Here is a 13,749-nt window from a genome sequence, read left to right as displayed (position 1 = left end):
AAATCACTCACAGTTGTGAGTAATTAAAAACTGTAACTCAACAGATAAAAAGTGTTTGTAGCAATACCACAGTTTGATCCTCCCTTGCAGTTTGTAAAACTGTCTAGTAAGGTCTGAACTTCTGTATTTGCTCATATTATATCTGAAGGCATCTCAGCTCAAATGGTTTCCTGCTTAAAGATAACATATGGGCCAGAAAGAAATGAGTCTCCCCAGAGCTGTAGAATCACTGCACGTTCAGCACTGAATCACTACAGAACCCTTTAACAAGAACGTTATTGAAATGCCATGTCTAATGCAGATACCAAACCTAAACTAACTTGCTGTGCTGTGCTTAAAAACTGCAACGAATGAAAAAGAATTCATCTGCTCTACAAAGAGGATCTGTGAAGAGCGCTCTTCCCCTGGGAGCCAGCTTATCAAATATCCACTGTGGAAGTTTATAAAGGAAACATTAGCATTTTTCTACTTTAAGAAAGAAAGGGGAAAACAAAAATCTTTGACTACAACTCTCTCAGCACCAGATTCATTATACCAAGTCATGATAAACCCCATATATTCCTGCTGACTGAAACACTGGTGGGTTAATATAGGGCAAAAAAATGCACCAAGGAAGTCAGAGTTTATCCACATTGTTCTTAAGAGTGGGGATGACAATGTAATAATTTGAATCTTAATTTTCAATATTATCTCTGATAGTTTTTTCCTTTTGCTCTGATTAACCACATAAAATCCCACAAATTATAAAAATACATTCCTATTTGAGTCTTTCTGGCTTCACTACATATTTTTATTACCTTATCAGGCCTTAAATCCTAGGAATGCCCCTGCTCTGCCTGAAAGAAGAAAACTAGAACACTCTTACGTACACATGCAAAAAGAACACTTAGTATTCAATCCTTTTAGCTGCAAAATCAAATGCACCCAATGGAACACAACAAAGAATCAACATCAGACATACATTTCAAACATGTACACAAGTGATCAAAGAAAAAAGGGACAAAATCTAAATTAAAGCTACTTGTATATCAGGCTCTGCATAAACCATTGAGTCTTTTGAGTGGCATAAATATGTTTCAGACTGTGCCACTAATGTGATGTTTTAATGGTGTGAGAACTATAAACAAACTTCTTAACGACAGATAAAAACCTATGAAGTCTGCTATGCCATTTAAAGGACCAAATAAACAAGTATACATCTTTCTTCCCCTGCCAAAAGTGGACGTCACACAAACCTGGAGATGGATGCTACAGAGTTGAGAATGTTGTCACCTTCTCTGGACAATGAAATGAAACCACAGAAACCAGCAGGAGAAGCAACCAAGCTTAGCCACGATCCTATAAATACACATGCAGCACCTCAACAAGGCTGCAACCATCATTCTCCTTCTAAGAAAATGATTAGTTGTACTATGCTAATAATATACTCTGAAACACCCAGGAATCAGTATCGATTTTCATGTAATAATACCAGAATTATTATAAAACCAGAATGTGTCTCCACACTTCAGTAATAACATTCTGCTGTAAATTTGCAGCAAAAATGTGTGCAGTGAAGGACTGGCAATACAGATCCAGAGAATTATGCAGCATCTAGTCCCATCCAGTTACCAGTGAAGGCAGGGGAGGAGGACACAGGAGGACACATACTGAGCTACGATAGCTGACGCTGATAAAGGAGGTGGCTGGAACTACTCCTCGTATGAGCTCATTACATACTGTGAGCATGATGCTATTACAGAGTGCTTAATATGAAAGCTGACAAACAGATTCCTGGTATTTTGCTTGATTCGTGGAAAAAATCATTTTACTCTGAAAGCTTTGTCTTCATTCATATCACAAAGAGTGCAATATGCAATACATTATCACAGGAAAAGCATGTCACGAGAAAAACCCCTTGATTTCATTTAATTTTAAAAGAGACAGAACTGGGTCAATTTGATATGCTATCATGACTCTGATTTGTTTATCAATAATTACTACGTACTACTGCGCATAACTCAAGTTTAGAAGTGTATTATCCAGTGGTTTTATAATCAAGATAATTTTTACTACTGGAAATGATATAAACTCGGACAAGGATAACATTCAACATTATCGAATGGGAGGCATCACTTATGATTTCTAGGCACAAGTAGTAACTGGGTTGGAAGGCAAAGTTCAAGAAAACAGTAATACTCTTGTGTATTAACAGAAGGCCTGTTCTGCTCTGTAGTGCACTACCCAAGGCCATTTCCTTCCTTAATATTAAAATTCAGCCTTCGCTCCATCTACAGAAATTTATGACCACGTTCTGTGTATAGCTTTAGAAACAAACAGACCTGGAATATGAGACCCAGCATGTTATAAGTTCTTAATTCAACTATAAAGGTCTGTATATGCACAAGTGGAGAATGTTTAAAACATGCAGAGTCGCACACTGTGCAACAGGGTGAATTATTGCTATAAACACTGCAAACGTCTTAGTCTCTAAATGGAGCTGTATTAATTACAGATTTGATGTTGAGATCCTAGATATCAAACACTGAGGAAACTGGGCCTACTCTAGATGAAATGGAGATGGAGAGCTGTAACCACAAAAAGGAATTCTTTACAACTTTGTCTCAAGCAGTGTTTTCCAAGCTGCGGGGAACTCACTTCAAGCAATATGCCTGTTTTTTCTAAGTGCCTTGTAAGCACTGCCAGAAAACCTGAGCGTGTCCTCCTAAGCACTGCTGCTGTTAAAGTTGGTGCCTTTGGCAGGACCTGTATTTGAAGACTTGCAGAAGACTGAAAACTAAGCTGCTGGTTCTAAACAGAGAAAATAGTTAGCTCACTCAAATCCTTAGCTGTCTTTTCTTTTGCTCCCAAAGAGACACCTCTGACTTGAATATCATATCTCAGAATTAAGCCAACAGCAAAGAAAAGGAAAAGGAAGTCTGGAAAGCAGAACAAAAGCATGTTTACTCTGCAAGGTAAATCAGGGAAATGGCTAGAAGGGCAGAATTATAAATCTAAATGCTTAGGCTCCAAACAAAATATTAAAACATAAAGCTCAAGCTTCAAAGAGTAATAACAAACCCTGAAGACCTCAAGTCTGAAGGTATGCGTCTAGTCTTCATGCCTCCACATAACTCCTAGCAGGTATTTGTGTCAAAACAAATGGGTGGGCCATCAAGAACTGTGATGGAGCAATATCAACCACACCACTTCTTCCTCATTGCAAAATCCCATTCTTCTGTGTCTCAACAACACATTCAACCCACCTCCCGCTTCTCCATCCAGGAGCACTACAGTGCTCACTGTCCTTTCCTAAGCCTCTCTTCTATAATCCTTACCTCTAGTAACAATCATTACTAACATGACGCACAAAGCCAGCTCTCTTTTTCTATGCCTTTTTACAAGGGTATGTAGGGATAGTACAGGGTGAAATGGCTTCTAACTGAAAGAGAGATTTAGCTTAGATGCAAAGAAGTTCTTTCCTGTGAGAAGCTGTGGCTGCCCCATCCCTGGCAGTGTTCAAGGCCATGCTGGACAGGGCTTGGAGCAACCTGCTCTAGTGGAAGGGGTTGGAACTGGATGAGCTTTAAGGTCCCTTCCAATCTATGATTGTATGAAACTGCTTCAGCTGGTCCCTGGGCCATACCACTGCCTTTAAACACCAAAACCAGCTTTTAAATCCAGAACAGCTTCACAGCCTTCCTTCACTGTTCTGAACTTGTCTTACATCAAATTCAGAACCACTATATTGCGTTACCCTTGGAGAATGGGGAAATAGGACAGGAAGAAAAAAAACCACTTAGTCCGCACAGTTTGGCAGCAAAGGAGAACTGCCTAAATCCATCAAGTAAATCTGCATCTCAACTGTAAGGTCATTTTTAGTATTCAAATGCAATTTCCTCAATACTTTGCCAATCTGTAAGGAAACACCTGAGAGACAATTAGAAGCGACCCTGCAGACACCCTAAGACTGATCCATCTGCATGTTATCTGAACAAAAATCTTGATCTGCCCAACTTAGCATTCTGTACATGCTGTTCTGTAGGCGCTGCTGGAGCTACTTAGATTTCAGAAGCAGTTCACTGATAGACAAATAGCTCTAAATTATATTTGGGTAAGCATCCCAGCTTGCAAACTTCCTGTTCAGCCTCTCTGAGCACTTATGAATAAATAAGAAAACTCACAAAATACCATTAAAAACTGGCAACTATAAAAGTAAAAGAAGTAGATTAGTAAATGTATAAGCTTAATTATGAAAGATTTCTACAAAACAGAGTGTGTAAATACATCTTCATTTATATAAAGAGTGATGACAAAAGCCTCAGAGGAAATAGTTGCAATTCAGACTGACCTTCAGTAACTGGGTACACATGCAAACCCGCTCCAGAGGTTTTCCATTTTTTTCTGCTATTTCTCAATATTTTTTTTTTAATAAAAGGTCATTTTTGCAATTTTGTGGTGGGTTTTTGGTGGTGGTGATGGTGGTTTTGGGGATTGTTTGGTTTGTTGGTTCGTTTTGGTTTGGTTTTTGCTCATTTTTAACAGGCTACGGCCATGGCAAGGGCTGGTTTTCCTTCCTTCCTTTTACATTTTTAAAGCATGCCATCAAATACCTTCAGAAAGGATGTGGCACAGCATTCATTCTGCTGCTTACTCTGGATTAAGTTACTCTTTACAAAAGAATTAAACCCAACAAATAATGCCCTGCTCAGCCGAGAAGCCCATACATTTCAAGGAGAGACCAAATGCCAGAAAGGACAGGGATCTGAGAAGAGCTGACACACACTGTACACGTGAACCCAGAAACTGGAGAGTTTAGTGCCATACTAAAGCTGCCTGTCAGAGAAAGCAGAAGATTTCTGTAACACAACAAGTTACATGTAAAGGCACTAAACTGACACTAAAATGTGCAGTGACTTTATTTGTGGAGAGTAGGCTTACAGGACTACAACACAATGGCAAAGGCAGCATCTGCTGCTTAGAAATACCAGCTGACTGACTACAAACCTAGCATCTGTGCAGGTCTGTGTGTACTCTAATCTAGCATAAAAATATTAATTGCAAAGCATATCAAGTTAGGCACGTCAGCCTTAATATTTTCTGGTGATTTGAACAGAGCCAGAGGATAAGATAAGCATCTTTACAAATCCACTTGGCTTTACTTCAAATCCAAAAGCTTGTTTCTAAGCCGCACAAGAACAGGAGCCCACGTAAAATCAAATTTGGAATGCAAAGGCAACCCAGTTCTGCTCATCATCCTCTATTCTGAATCCTGTCAGCAGCAACAGCTTTTTCTGTGCTCACTGTCCTTTCACTGAAATACTCTATGACGTGCAATTATTTTGGTGAGATTTATGTTTTCTTTTACTTTTTCAGAGGCACACTTATCTTTGGGACAATCTGCATTGCATTTGTTAAGCTTACACTAATGAAGTATTACCCTTGGCACGATGAGTTAAAAATTACTGAGCTCTCTTTGCAGGTTTTAGGGTGTTCTTTTTCTTTAACCAAGCTGCTAAGTATTCCCCATTTATCAGTGCAAATCAGCTTAATTTGTTCAGCAGCTAAGACTTGGAGCGAACAACGGTATTTTCAGAACAAATACATCAAGTTAAAGCGAGGGCAGTTGTGGTTCATCTGAATCATACAACTGCAGATTTCAAATCTAAGCTAAGGAAATAGAGGTTATGACATCCTGCAGCTGGGACAAGTAGTGTTCATAAAGCAACATTAAATCAAGAGCACTTGGCCAGTTCAGGCAGCTGCTTGTGTGGAAGTGAAAGATCCCATGAGAGCATTAAAAAAACAGAAAGGTTTTGGTGTCCTGACCAAATCCCCTTCCTTTACTTAATGCTACCAGGGACTACGTTTCTCCAGAGCAAAGGACTGTGGAAGTTTGCTGCCAAGGAATTGCTACTGATCTGTTTACACCCAATCACAGAGAACAGGAATTAAACACTTTGTAAAGTGTTTGGCTAAGTTAATTACAAAAGGTCTTCCCATGCTCCCCAAAAGCCAAGTGACTGTGCTTGCCACTTGGTGGGTTAGTCTTCAGCAAGAACAATTTGGTGATTTGATTCTGTGATAAGGCTACACAAATGCTAATAACACAGAGACAGAACAGTGGCAGGAAGAAGTAGCTGGGAGCTTTACAGAATCACAGAATCATTGGAGTTGGAAGGGACCTCTGGAGATCAACTAGAGGCCCTGCCAAGGGGGGGTGGACTAGATGGACTTCAGCAAGGCATCAGTTTGCAGGCTGATAGTAGGGGCACACACAGCTTAAGGTTTTCATTCAGTCTGGGACTCTCGGGAGACAAAAAGGGACTTGGCCTAGAAATGTTCCTTTCCAGTCTCCCATTTAGTAGCGTTTTAAAATCTATTTATTGATACAATAAGCTTTAATTAAATACCCAAGAATTGACATTTCCATTTTAAGCAAATGAAAAAAGTTTGTGTTCAAAATTTTGTGACACAATACCAGTGGCTGAAACAGAGGGGCCATTCACTGCTTCGCTGAATACCAGAACAACTGCATCTGTAGCTTTTTCTTTTAAAGCCAGGAGGAAGCATGAAACAGTAGTACTGATTGGAGACTTCCAGGACACTATTTAGATGCCAGTGTCATGCTGTGTAAACATGTGGATCCATTAGACAATTGTTGGAAGCTGTGACTGCTAAATTTGATCTAGTGATAGGACTCATGCTGTTTGGGGGGAAAAAAAGGGGGTTGCGAAACCACAGAAGGAAAATGCTTCAGACTTGTTAAAAAAACCCAGTGCAATGTGAACAATGATGCATTGGATGGCCTGCAGCCTCTGAAGAGTCCTGACAGCCAGAAAAAATGACCTGAATTCTTAGTTCTCAAACTATTAAATAAATGTATAAAATGTATTCCAACCTGAAAGTAGAAAAACATTCTCATAAAGATCATATCCACATGCAGAATACAAAAGGCTTTCCTTGCAAAGACAATCTGCAGCAGTGATTTATATCTTCTTCCACATTTCTACTGCCTGAGCCAATGAATCAATTTTAGTGAAGCCTGAGCTGTAGGGCACCCCATGCAATGCTGGTCCAGGGAGGGGAGGGGTAGTCACTGCCTGGCTTTGGTTTGTGCTGGCAACGCAATGCTTTTTGCTTTATAGTACTTAATGGTCTAAAACACATGTTGAAATTAATACCTTCATTAGCCATCCAGCTGCTACTCCTTATCTCTTTCATTTTTTTTAATTACAGCACTGCAAAATTTTATGTTGTGATTCAGAATTATACATGATTAATGTTACTTCTGTTTGTTAGAATATAAAACACAAACCTTATGAATAAAATTATACATTAAATCTGACATTTGAAAACATACTCCATTCTTTAAGCTATCTAGAAATACTGCGCTCATTCTGTCCATGTTAAAAGTTCATTTCAAACTGTTTAACTGGCTTTTTATTCCACTCAAGTTGCTTACATTAGAAGACTAAAAACAGTGGGTTCAGCTCCCAGCAAAACTGCAAACGCACTTTAAGGCTGTCACTACGAAACTTGTTATTCATGTCCACAGGCTTAGAGATGTGAAGAGCATGTACAACTCAGCATTTCAGATATGATTCATGTTGTGATTTAATCATTCCTGAAACATTGCTTACTACATAAAAGAAATTGAACTTCAACAAGTATTAAAAAGCAAGAAAATCAAATCAATCCAGAAGAGCTACTGAGTCACTAAGGAGGAAGGCAGCCAGATCCATGCTATTCCTGTGTATCTGGAGGTCAACAGTAGCAGAGCTTCTCTTCGCTGACTGCTGGGTGACCACCTCAGGCAGAACCCTCCTGCATCTTTCCATGCACATAGATAACTTTGTGCAACTTAGCCAGCTGAATTCAGCGACAACCCACATCTCTAATTCTAGTCTTACCAATACGTAAATGGATGTGAGTCACAACTATGGCAGTGAAGGACTGGAATAGTCAGGAGAAGCCATCTCCTATGCCTTGCTCCTACATGGCTGGAGCTCCCATTGCTCCAGAACCCATTACAGCTGTTCCACAGGTAGGACTTGGGGCAGCAAGAGGTATCAGTCAGGCCTCTTCACACCCACCAGTTTAACTACTTGCATTCTCCTCCCATCTAATAGAGGAAAGGAGCTCTCTACATCCATTTCTCTGCTCTAACACATGCTGCAACTGCCTTACCAGGTCCTTGAACACAACTTAAATCTGCATGAAAATATAAACAGAAGATCTGCTGTTTCTTTGCATGAATTTGTGGCACATTCACCTTTGATCTTGAGAAGAGAGGCCAGCCCAAGACCACGATCAAACAGCCAGCCACTGCAGCATGGTTTTAAGACTGCTACAGTTGGTGTTAGGCGATTTCTACCTGTGTGGCACATCACAAATACATGTTAGCCATGGAAATCCCTTTCTCATAAGATGATGACCACATAATAACAATAGTTTGTGCTTCTGTTTACTATTCTTCATCAAACTATGAAACTAAAATTGCAAGCAAAATACTGGCTGCACTGTTTATTTTTCTTGGGTCCTTACACGCCAGCCGCAATATGTGAAACCGAGGGCAAAGAGAGGCCAGGCAGAGCAGGGGAGCTCTGACTGTAACACGAGGTAGTAAAAACCAGAACCACTGCTAGGAGTAGAGAAAAGGAGAGGGGAAAATGTGCATCAAAAAGAGATCAGATATTTACAGACCATGACTGCACTTCTCAGTAAAACTTTACTATAAGAAGAATGAAGTGGCACAGGATATCTTAAACCATTTTTTCCCAAAATAAAGTATTCTGCTTACCTCAAAATTCAGCCATAATGCAGCACCCTTGAACTAGCTAATCTTTTTTTTTAGGGGAAAATTTATCTATTCTTAAAAGTTCTCCTGCTGTCCAAGTATTACTGTTCAATTATTTATCTAAACACTTAAACCTCTATAATGTCTATATACCTGTGTGTGTGTATATATATATATTTATTGTAAGATAGGGAAATTAGTGCTTTACTGAATTTTTCTTCTCCTTTTGATAAGCTACATCTGCATATTGAAATACTCATTAGAAATTCTGAGTGGTCAGATATATTACACTTTTTATAAGTTAATAAAACATGCTTGTTCTCCATCATTTTTCCCCCCAGCACATGCAAAGGAGCAAATCCATACTCAGCAACCCAAGTGAATAAGTGTAACACAGTATGCCAAACCCACTGCTTTCTACAACAAACCAAGCTGACGTTTATCATAGTATCCTACTACATGACAAGTATTTCATAACAGGACTGTTAGGTGTCGGTTTTAACCCACCAAGACTGACATTCTCAATGAGGAGGAGGAATTTACATTTCTATTTTTAGACTAATCTACAGCTTTATTCAAGATCCTCGACTCACCTCACAAATGTAAATAAAAACATCACCACTGGGATACATTAATTCTATCAACTTCTCAGCTGCAGTCAAGTCAGTACATGCAGCAATTCAACAGCAAACATGCACAATCATGTTGCAGGTTTTCTAATCACTGGATGAAAACACTGTGTATTGTAAACGCTACACAGAACATGGTATAATAAGACATAAGAAAAAATGAAAATGATCTGTATTTAACAGAATTGATGAAATTTTCTTTAATTTCTTTCAACCCCTTACCAACAACTGTTTCACCTTTTCTTTTTCTTTTCTTCTTTCCTCCCAGTGGCTGAATCTCAGGCTGACGCTCTCCTGGGCTGCACCTCATGTAAGTACAGCTATAGACATACACTGTGACCATCATTGTATATCTTTTATTTAACCAATTTAAACAGTGAAAATACTTACCTAAATTGGGACTTCTAGACCTGCTATTTACTTCTGTGAAAATGTACTGGATTACTAAGTCCTCACTGAACAGTTAGCCAAGACAAGCATTATGTACTTCCAGACTGTCCTCCTCAGAGATCACAAACCAGTGGCCTAAGTAGCCTCATACAAAGGTACATCCAATTTACTACATCTTTATATGTTTGTGAAATCTGGACTTCATGGAAGTCCATGATCCATGATTTTGAGGCACTCCAGGGCTTCTTGCCAGGCAGAAGAACCTCCATCATCGAGAAGAACTGCAGAAACAGACTGGAGGAACATCAGCCCTCAGAAGGTTCTAACAGGCATTATTTCTCCAAACTGCTTGCCAATCCATGTGAAGAAGGAGTTGAGGCTGTAACGCTCTCCCCATGTCCTCTATCACTGGGCCATCATGACAGCTAAAACTACCTGAAAATCCACAGCCCACATTAATGATTGTCATACACTGACAAGGGCCCATCAGGGAGAAGGAGAAAGGCAAAGCCAACACGCAGTCAACCAGTTTGGGGTAACTCCACAAGGAAGACAGACCTTTAAGAAAGCTAAACAGATTAAAAAGAAAGACACACAAAACTTGGTCTTCTCCAAACAGCCGATACCACCCATCTGAGTACTGATGGTGCAAACACCATCAATACTCAAACTCTGCAGGTGTATTTGGATGCAGTCTGAAGAATGTGCTCCAGGGCAAAGGCTGACACCTGCTCACAGTGGTGGGGAGTAGATGACTTGTTCACCCCAGTCTAGTCAATGAGCAAAGGACTAGAAGCCAGGAATAACTTCATGTTAGTATCAGCTTTGCCAGACCAAGAGCTCTTCTGTTCCTCTCAGTAAGCCACTCCATCTTTTTCATGCTCTCCTATGTACAGCAAACATAATGGTTTTGTGCCCAGTGCTCATCTCCCCAGTGTTTAATTCCCAATTTAACATTCCAGTCATAAATGCACTGCCTCCCTTTTACTTTGATAAAGTACAGTCAATATCAAGAGGTAACACTTTTTAAAAACTCATTTCCAACTATTATGAAACAGGAGCTGGATGTTTATGAAGTAGTTATTTTTTATGTCAGTTTACCATAGGGCCTCTTCAGCCCCAGGCTTACAGCCAGAGGCCCCAAGGCATTTTTGGGAATGGAAACTTTTTGAGTTCAGCTCTTAACAAATTTCCAGCCTGCAGTATGTTTTTCATTAGTCTACATGGTGTTATAATAAATGATGCACTTCCTCTTTCATTTTATGATATTTTTTTTTAAACATGCAACAATTTTTCTGGGTCTGTTTTTTATTACTTTCAGTATACTCCACCACACTAATCTTAAAATCTATGTATAAAACCAGAAAGGAGTAAGATATCAGCTATAAGGTTCTAGTTTAAATCCTTCAGTGAAGGCCAATCATAAACCCATTACATGTAGGAAGCTCCATAGGCAGCCATCCCTTCAGGGGCTATTCTTAAAAAATAAGAAGTCCATTATCCCAAAACCTAGAGTTGGCCTAGAAAAGGCTCCCCTAAGGTACACACTCAACTAAATAACTTTGATCCCATTGGCCAGATACAAAACATACAACGACCTCAGTAAGCCTCCACATCACAATTACAAAAAGGTCCTTTCATTGCATGAAGACCAACGTGGTAATAGTTCTGGGCCCTTCGATTCAAGAAAGCTTCCAGGAAATTAGAGCAAGTTGAATGGAAGGACACCAAGACAGCTGAGGACAGGAACAGTTGCCCTATGATGAGAAGCTGAGGAAACTGGGGTTGTTCAAGCTGGAGAAGAGAAGGTTTTGGGTGGACCTAACAACCGCCATGTTGCACCTAAAAGAGGCTTAGTTAACAAGCTCTTTACAACAATGCATGGTGGGATGAAAAAACACAATGGCTTAAGTTGAAAAACAGATGGATTCCAATATATAAAGAAATACCCCTTTTTTTCACCATTACGACAATCAAGCCTTGACACAGGTTGTCCAGAGGTTGCACAGTCTCCATTCTCAGAGAGTTTTGGGAGCTGGTCTGATCTCATAGCTGACCCGCTTTGGGCAGGAATTTGTAGAGAAGACCTCCTAAGGTCCCTTCCAACTGGAACTATTTCATGATTGATTCAGTCCAGTAAAAAACAGTTGAAATTTTAAACACCAGAAACAGAATGTATCTCTAATTTACTCAGACTGTCGGCTTTGCTTCCTCCCTGTTATAATTCCATGCATATTGGTTTGCTAACACTGTGGTCCAGTGATTTTTTTTAAGTAATCATAGAAAACCAGCAGTGGATAGTGTTTAACCTCAGACTCCCAATTTCTTAATTGAAATCATAGGAATCTTACACTGGTGGGTGCAGCATTCTGAAGCAAAGTTCAGATGGGAGAAAAGAGGGAAATAAAGATTTACCTTACTGGGCTTTGGACATGCAATGACAACAGCCATCAGTAAACGTCATAGTCAAATACCTGTGCCACAATTAAAAGACTTCTCTAATTGCCTCCTCTGTCTCTCCCTGAATGCAGCTTGTAGAGACACTCAGTCTAAGGGTGAAGTGCTGTGATCCATCAATTGTCACACTGGATTTGTATCACGGTATACAAATATGAATGCGCTTATGAACGGTTGGTAACAGTGACCCAAACAATACCCCAACTATTTTAAATCCAGCATTATGAACAAACCATAGTAAAAGGGAAAATAAAGTTTCTTAAAAAGAAAAAAAAACCAAACCAAAACCCAAACAAACACCTAACTTTTCAGAATTTAAGTCTCCATCCCAAAAGCACAACTATCCATATTTAAATCAAGCCAAAGTTCTTTCTGTAGTCTTCTCTTACCCAAAACTACTTTTGGTGAGCTCTGCAGGAGGTCAAAAGCAAATGCCTTTAATGCTGCACTCTTAAACATCAGCTCTGAAATGTTTTTCAGGAATGTCCAACTTTCCAGATGCATTTCCACACATCTTTGCTAGTAACTTAACTCAACACATACATAGCACAGACACTGCCATAATTCAAGATAGGCAAGATGAGCATGTCAAACAGGTTACATGCTCCCCAGCTTGTGCAAGTCATGCTCACTACATGTACTAAGGAAAAAATACAGAAAATACATCTCTTACTATAGCATACATAAGTCTGGAAATACAAACAGTATTCCCTCCACTGATCTTTCCAAGGAGGAGCAATTCTCCATTATATGTCCCACTGTATATATTTGCCTCTCTTAAATATGGTTTATATATAGTAGATGCACACACATTTTTTAAGACACCCTTCTTTTTATACTTTCCCTCTCCACATAATTTTTAATAAGGATGTATTTCCAGTGGCTGACAGCAGCAGGAAAACTAGGCTATGCCAACAAGAAGGGATTCCAGTCAAACATCATCATGTCTAGCATACTGTGTTTCATTTACAAATCTTTGATTTCTAAATTAGTGGCAGTTCAAAGTACACATTAAACACAGATACTTTGTGCTTATGTATGTAGAGATTGTTAGAGATTAAGCCACTTTTAATTAAAGACTTAAGCAGGTGTCAGTTCACGATACTCTTTGAATTTGGTTTAAACAGACACATGTTCCATGATTATCCAGCAACGCACTTTAAATACAAACAGAATCAAAGAGATCTTCCTGAACAAAGTGAAGGAAGGCTGCTTTGTCGGATGGTTTGAAGTTTGGTACTACTCATCTGTCATAAACGTAACATCATATATCCAGTTGGAAAAAGCATTCTAAAACACTTCGCAGTTAAAACAAAAGCACTGCCAACAGCCCTACGAGACAGAACTCCAGGCCAGTCAAGCCTATTAACTTCAGTGGGGTTTTGTTCTGCCGCTGTATATGCATCTTACTATCCAAAGTTAATTTCCAGTATCAAGGCCTAAACCAGATAATTTTAAAGCATTTTGGACTCAAATAATGAGAGCTTTCAACAT

General features: G+C 39.4%; 2 protein-coding genes across 7 annotated transcripts in view; one reads left to right on the top strand and one right to left on the bottom strand.

Moving 5' to 3' along the window:
- Positions 1 to 13,749, bottom strand: part of CUNH7orf50 (chromosome unknown C7orf50 homolog) — a 125,791-nt gene that overhangs the window by 46,857 nt on the left and 65,185 nt on the right. The window lies entirely within an intron of this gene.
- GPR146 (G protein-coupled receptor 146) overlaps positions 1 to 13,749 on the top strand; it is a 47,354-nt gene that overhangs the window by 11,538 nt on the left and 22,067 nt on the right. Inside the window, exon 2 of the mRNA XM_061357037.1 lies at positions 9,677 to 9,718. The gene's annotated coding sequence lies outside the window, so the exon portion shown is untranslated. The remainder of the gene's footprint in view (positions 1 to 9,676; positions 9,719 to 13,749) is intronic.

The sequence above is a fragment of the Neopsephotus bourkii genome, unplaced genomic scaffold (genome assembly GCF_033783945.1).
Source record: "Neopsephotus bourkii isolate Nb327-2 ecotype Australia unplaced genomic scaffold, CSIRO-AGI_Nbou_v1 NB_882, whole genome shotgun sequence".
Lineage (NCBI taxonomy): Eukaryota > Metazoa > Chordata > Aves > Psittaciformes > Psittacidae > Neopsephotus > Neopsephotus bourkii.
The sequence above is the reverse complement of the archived record's forward strand: the minus strand, read 5'-3'. Positions and strand labels throughout refer to the sequence as shown.